Raw genomic sequence first — 6,879 nt, forward strand, 5'->3', positions numbered from 1 at the left:
CAAAGTACTCTAGGCATAGCAGTATGAAGGATGCACAAGACTTTCCATTCTAAGGGAGTTATTTTGAGTTGCTTATGTTTCTGGCTGCAATTTTGAGTATTTGATATCAAGCCCAGAAGCAATTTTTTAATTGGAAAGTGTAAGCTGAGATAGGTACAAGAACAAAGATTTCTTAAAAAATGACACTTACAACTTTTAACAAACTTTTAACTTACAAATTTTAACAGTTCTCAAACACAACTGGTGGATGTGGAGGTGGATTGGTGTTTGATTCTGAGGTATCTCTTTGCTACTATGATGATATCTATTGTTATTGGATAGAATTCACAGGGTGTTTTCTATGTCGGCAAACCATATTTTCTATATACAAAACTATGCTGGTAGCATATTCTCATTTGTAGCCTAGGAAAATGCCTCTTTCTTTGACCAATAAGGTGACGGAGAAGAAAGGTGAGCTCCTGCACTCGATAGTTAAAATAGAAAAGGTGGCATGGAAAGAAGTTGTGAATTTGCTTGATTGATTGCACATGTTTTTGCAGTGTTATATAGGTTTAGTGTGCTGGCCTAGCAGAAGTTGATCAGTGTAGAAGATCATCATTCAATTTATTTTCTAAAAATGCAAGAAATTCTATTAAAGAAACCTACATGATGAGACTACCAAATTGCAAACACTCAAAGGCTAAGGAAATGACAAAACTGAGCTTGCCTACCCAGCCTTAATTCTGTTTCCTTGCGGTATAGTTATAATAAAGTTTAATTAGATTGTAACATAGTATTTTGGGGAGGTGTTGGAGTTGGGATCCTGCCTTATTCATTTTGCATGCTAGTACAGCACAAGGCATTTTTTATGGAACATTGTCTGAGGGCCAGAGTACCTCCCTTACTGCAAAGGTTGTGTGGTGCATCATAAATAAGACTGGTATTCATAGTAGGCAGGAGCTGTATGGCACACTGTTAATGTACAATGATAATGCAGAGTCCAGATAGGGATGGGGTAACCCCTTATTCCTGCACCCTGCAAGCTAACAACTGCTATTCCGGTCCTTCCAGTCCAGAGTTGAGGAATACCAAGCTGATACTCCTATATTAACTACCTTCCTAGCACACATATACCTGCATGCTGCTGATTACTTGGGAACCATTCAGCAGAAAATGTCAGGATATTATGTTTCCTAATCCAGAGACCAATCCTGAGGAACATGGCTGACCCTCCTCAGCGCCCTGTGGTAAATTACTGCTGTGGGAATGACAACTACTCCACATCTCACTGAGTCCTTCACTTTAATAATTATAATCTTGCTGTGTGGTTCTTCATAGTGAAGTTTCTTCAAAGATAAACACATTAATAACACCTTCTCTTTTCATCTCAGGCTATGGTAAACATGAAATTCAGTTTTATGCAATAGAATTAATTTGTATTCAGGCAGTCATTACTGTTCTGGTTATGAAGGTTTTATGGCCATTTATCTGAGGGTTGACCTATGAGTTTTCTTCATTGGCTGTTAAGCCTGGCAATTGCTCCACAGATAAAGATTGTGCATTTTCCCCCAAATGTTCTTCTGTTTACTTCTGATTGGTTTTAAATGATGGAGTGAGTTTTCCTTTTTGCTACAAATGCTGCCGCTCGAAGTTGGAGTGAACGACAGTAGAGCTTAAGCATAATAACAGAAGGCATTTCTACCCCTGTAATTTCATTTGCCTCCTTCTCATGTTCTTCTGAAACTGTGGCACAATGCTGAATAGCTTCAATATTTCATCTTTGGAAAGCCGCAAAATATAGCCAAGGACTTTGAGCCACACTGAAATGAGAAAGGGCTCCCAGAGCACTGAGAAATGTTCCAGTTCTTTTAGGTTCAGCTAGCCTTTTTCTGTTTGTTGCTTCAACTTATGTAAATTAATAGAGTTCAAGTAGATTTAATATTTATCATCCAAGACAGGAAGGGTCAGCTTTCCTTTTTTTCTACATTCTCTCTGCTGGAAAAGTTTAGTTTCAGTAAAATGTCAGCATGTGATTTAAATACATTTCAGCAAGAAGATTTACAAATTGTTACTTCTGCTCTCCCTCCCCCGAAGTGTCTCTTATTTTTTCTCTCTCAGATATTGAGATCTAAGGAGTAAAGCAAGATGATTTCAGTTGCTAAATAACAAGGCTTGAAGTCTGTTTCCTTCTTTAAAGTTTTTAAGGTTCTCAAGAGTCTTTGGATGAGTTGCTGAATAAGAACATCACATTAGCAGTGGTGATCTGGGAGTGTCTGGCGGGATCCCTCCATGGGATCAATAGAGATCAATATGTGAAGTAGCAAAATTTTTCACTTGCTCTTATTTATTATTTGGTGCCATCAGAGTCTGCACTGAAAGAATGCAACCTAACACCCCATTATGCCACGTGCTGAGCACCATGAACTCCTGTTATCTCATCTTATTTCAACAACAAATAAGAGCATTCAGCAACTTGTACAGTAGGTGGGGTCAATATAAGGGCCATACTAAAACCATGTCCTTGATTTGCTTCCTAAAGTCCAAGTCTTAGACTGATCCAGACCATGGTGGATTGTCATAACAATATTTTCTGGTAGCATTATCAGCTCCTACAGAATACAGACTTTCATTAGAGAATTATGCCATTTGGTTACAAAGAGTACATTCATTAGAAAACAGGTTCAGCAGCACTCCACAGGCCTAATGGGCCTTTTTTTAAAGCAAGACTTTTCTGGCTTACCCTCTCCAGGATTACCAGGTACTTTACTTTCTTTTGCACCAGGTTTTGTAAGGCATAATGAGTGCTGGACATCCATCTGTCCATCTATCTGTCCATCCATCCCGTTCTTTTTAATGGCATCCTTCAGCCACTCTCATGTAATTTTGGTTTGTAGGCTTTATCCTGCTGTTCATTCCTCCCAGTCATGGCTTCACGTGCTGTAAGAACCAGTTTTCCGAGCACCTTGCATGGCTCTTGCTCTCTGGCAGGTTAGTCCCTGGCTGACAAGCCCTCCAGGCCTCCTTGCTTACGCTCACCCTGGGACAGAGCAGTAGTTTAGGAATGCACTTCTCATGTTGTATTAGCCTCCATTTCCTTCTGCCATGGTAAATGCTCATGTAATCAGGACTTCATTTTCTATTGCAAAATGGTAGGTGTATTTACCCTAGGGCTTACTATTTTGCTAGTACTGGTACATTTTCACTGTACTAGAAACTTTCTCTGGAGAACACCTAGCTATTATAATTTTAAATATCACTGTAAATCTCATCCATCAGGTATGATACATTCCACTGACTTTTGCATGGTATTCCGTATACCTCACTCCTTTGTGATGTAGTGCATAACTTCCTGCCTGCCTCCTGATGCTGGGCCTTGCAGGCCACTACCAGTGGGTAAAAGGATCCAGCCAGCACATCTGGCGTGGAAGTGGAGGTGTCAGTAAATGAGAGGCTCCACCAATAAAAAGTGAGTGACTGGGACTGCTCTTGTTGGCCAAAAGCCATGCTAGATTTTTTAGTGGGTATAGTCTAACACTGTGGTCTTCTTACTCATTAGGTGACTTGATACACTTGAAGACTTGGGAAATCTTATGGATTGGGAGAGAAGAAAGCTGAGAGGTCTGCACAAGCCAAATTCCCTGTGTGTCATTGTGACTCTTCTAGAAAGTTGGAGGCTGGAAGGAAAATCTCATATTTCCTCCTCCCATTCACCTCCTTAAAGCAACATATTAGAGCCTTATAACAAGAAAAGTATTCAAAAATCCATCAGCTACACACTTACATTGGTTTTTGTTTTCTTAAACTTTCTGTTTTTTCATTTTGCTTGAACACTTAAGCTGCTCTCATCTCTTTCACTTTCTGTTTGGAGTCACTATCTGGCTCTCATGCAGTAGACCAAATGCTGTGGTGTTTGCATTTCCAATGCTTCAGAGGAAATGATTACCTTAAAAACCAAACAAAGCAGATGTTTTCTTCTGATAGGCATCATGCTGTAAGAAAGCTCCAGAGCTTGCAAAGAAATGAATACGAGTATACGCGTGCATTTGTCCCTCTCTGATCAGTCACAGCTTGTTGAGGGAATGCTGTGCGTGAGGGAGAACTGATTTAGCACAGTGCCACAGCTGGGCTGGCAAACTAGTGCCTGCAGGGGCAGCATGAGGGAAAGAATTAAAAGCAATTGCAGACAAAATCTTATACTTCCTTTTAACAGGCTGCAGCTGGGGAAGCCAGGGAAGGGAGACAGTAAGTAAGTAGAGTTAGGAGATTCACACACAACTGTAGGGTGCAGGAGGGAGCAGTGGTTGGGAGGGGGAAGTTTTTGAAGTTAAGGGCTAAGGAAAATAACAAAAGATTATTGGATTATTCTTTGTTGAAGTTAGAGACCGAGGATACATCTCTCACGATGAATGGAGGTGAGCAGAGTCTTTTTCCTCTTCTGAAGAGCCATTTTGAGAAGGTGGAGGGTGTGCAGAGGGATAGAATATGATGGCTAGTATGGGGAGGAGGCATTGCTACAGGAAAGAGACTGGGAAGGGCATAATGCCCTGGGGAAGCTGAAGAATTTTGCAAGTTGGTCCCTGTAGTACAGTGAGACAGGGGAAAGGGTGTCAACCAATTGCTGTACATGATTAATTCGAGAACTAGGACATGCTCTCCCCTTTGTTATCAGTATAAGCGGTCTGCAGCCCTACTTTCTGAAGACTGTACTCTTTTGAGCTGTAAGAAGAGGAAGAATAAAACCAGTCACTTGATGGCTTTGAATGGCAGTGGATCTGCCCAATGGCTAAGAAAGGTACTGCCAATAAAAGCAACTCATTCATACAAGATTCTACAATATTTGCTTGCAAAATGGCTGCAGTCCCTTTTTCTATCCTTTCCTCCACATTTTCCCCTTAAAATCTTGTACGCGACCCTTACGAAGATCTGTTAAAGAAAGGGTAATCATTTACTTATTACTGGGCAGGGGATGCAGTCATTACATGTTAGCAGCCATTAGATGTAGGCTGCTTTTATGGAAACAAATGCAAAATGTGACTGGCAATTAATTAGGATCATCACTTAACAAGTTGCCATTTTGGACTTCAGTATCCTCCAGGGCTGGGTGGTTTTGCTCTGAACTGTGTGTACAGGGTAGGGGAGACAATGGAAGTTTGCACAGCTTGTGTTGTGGTTAAAGAAAAAAAAAAAACCCAAATACTTCTGCTCATGCTCTGAGTTTAATCTACTCATTAGATGGTGTGTGTGAGCCTAGATACTAAAAGTCCTTCAGGTTAGATTGTTACCCTTATCTGACCTGAGAAGTTAGCCAAAGTTCAGGGTACTGCATCTGTTTTGTGTTAGGAGAAGAAATTGATGAGACAATCAGGTGATCTTGATGAAATCTTGTATTATGATAAAGAATGCACAAGGACCTGCTCTGCTGAGCCTACAGGGAATCAAATCAGAGATAATCTGTTTACACACAGAGTCAGGTCCCTCTGCACCAGTCAGTACTTACCAAGATGCTTATTCCTTCCTACTTTGTCAGAACTGTGGTGGGTTCTTTTTGTTTTCCTTCTCAGCTTTTCTGGTCTTGCTGTTTCTGTCATGCATAGTCCCTCACAAAATAATTGCCTGTGAAACCTCTGTGTCCACATGTGTCTTTGCTTTGGGAGATGGCATGTAGTTATGTTTGGGGTGGAGATCATTATTGTTTCAAACATCTGGTTTCATAAAGAACCTTAATGGCTTCTCTGAATTTATTCTGAATGAAAGGATGAAGTGTTACACCCACCATCTTCCACTAGCTTTTACCCAGCTTATAACAATAAAATGACTGGAAGCCACATAACCTGTCAGGCTGCTTATTAAAGAAGGTGTTAGTTAGTAAAGGACTATACAACCTCTCTGTTCAGAGAGGGATGTGTGATGACTGACCTATACAGCAAATTACTTTGCTATATTGGAAGGGCAAAATTCAGGAAACTCCTTGTCTTACAGACAGGAGAAGACTTTGTAGTCAGAGGTGCAGAGAGACATTTCCCTTAAGGCAATACCAAGGGGGCATTTTGCCTTGAAAGGGGTGTGTTGCTATGGCCTTGGCTGCACGTGCCCCTTGCAGCAGGCTGTGGACACGGAGCTTGGAGGGAAGTGGCCAGCACCATTCCTCCAGAGCTGTGGAGATTTCAGACTTGATAATAGCTTGTGGCAGTTTGACCTATCTTTGTGCATTGTGGGGTGATGTGTAAATCAAATCCTGTTGCCCTGAGAGGAGGTAATTTTGTGTGGTGTGTATCAATACGAGTCCTGCAAGAGATGCTTTGAAATACATATCTCTTTAATGTGTGTGCAGATGGGGAATTATATTGTGTAACTACTAATTTACACACACTGGAGGCACAAGTGAGTAGTTAGTTCATCCCCCTGATGCTAGAGGAGAATCCTGAATAGAAAGTACATGAGATATTAAACAGATATGACACTTAACCTTAGTCAGTGATGCATGTGAGAGAGACACCATTACTGTTCTTGGTGATGGGGGGGAAACAAGACATTCAGTGGTGCTCCTAAAGGTTTACGATAGAGTGTTAGCAGAACATGAGTGTCAAGGACTGTGCATCTCAGCCATGGGAGTCCTTTTGTTGGATGGAAATTAAAGAGTAGGAAACATAGAAAAACTGGTGTGAGCATAGCTGAATAAACGGAAATAAAAGATGGTAGGTTCCTGGGCAGCCATAGCACTGCTTCTTATTTCCTTGCTGTAAGGCAGCTGTGTGCTCCCTTGTGGAGCCTTGACTTCTGGTTGTTTGTATGGAGGATCTTAGCATGTTGTTCCTTCCAAAGCAAGACTGAGCCAGTAGAAGAGAACTGCTCAGCAGCATGCTACAGAGATACATTATACATGACATTGTACAGCAGGGT

General features: G+C 41.2%; 1 long non-coding RNA gene across 5 annotated transcripts in view; it reads left to right on the forward strand.

Annotated features, from left to right (window-relative positions):
* Positions 1–6,879, forward strand: part of LOC112996633 (uncharacterized) — a 120,659-nt gene that overhangs the window by 27,035 nt on the left and 86,745 nt on the right. The window contains exon 5 of one of the 5 annotated variants that reach the window (XR_010388403.1): positions 3,536–6,879. This exon is cut by the window's right edge and continues 1,010 nt beyond it. The exons of the other annotated variants lie outside the window; for them this stretch is intronic. This is a non-coding gene — a long non-coding RNA (uncharacterized LOC112996633). The remainder of the gene's footprint in view (positions 1–3,535) is intronic. 5 annotated transcript variants of the gene reach the window in all.

Source organism: Dromaius novaehollandiae, chromosome 3 (assembly GCF_036370855.1).
Source record: "Dromaius novaehollandiae isolate bDroNov1 chromosome 3, bDroNov1.hap1, whole genome shotgun sequence".
In the NCBI taxonomy this organism is placed as follows: domain Eukaryota; kingdom Metazoa; phylum Chordata; class Aves; order Casuariiformes; family Dromaiidae; genus Dromaius; species Dromaius novaehollandiae.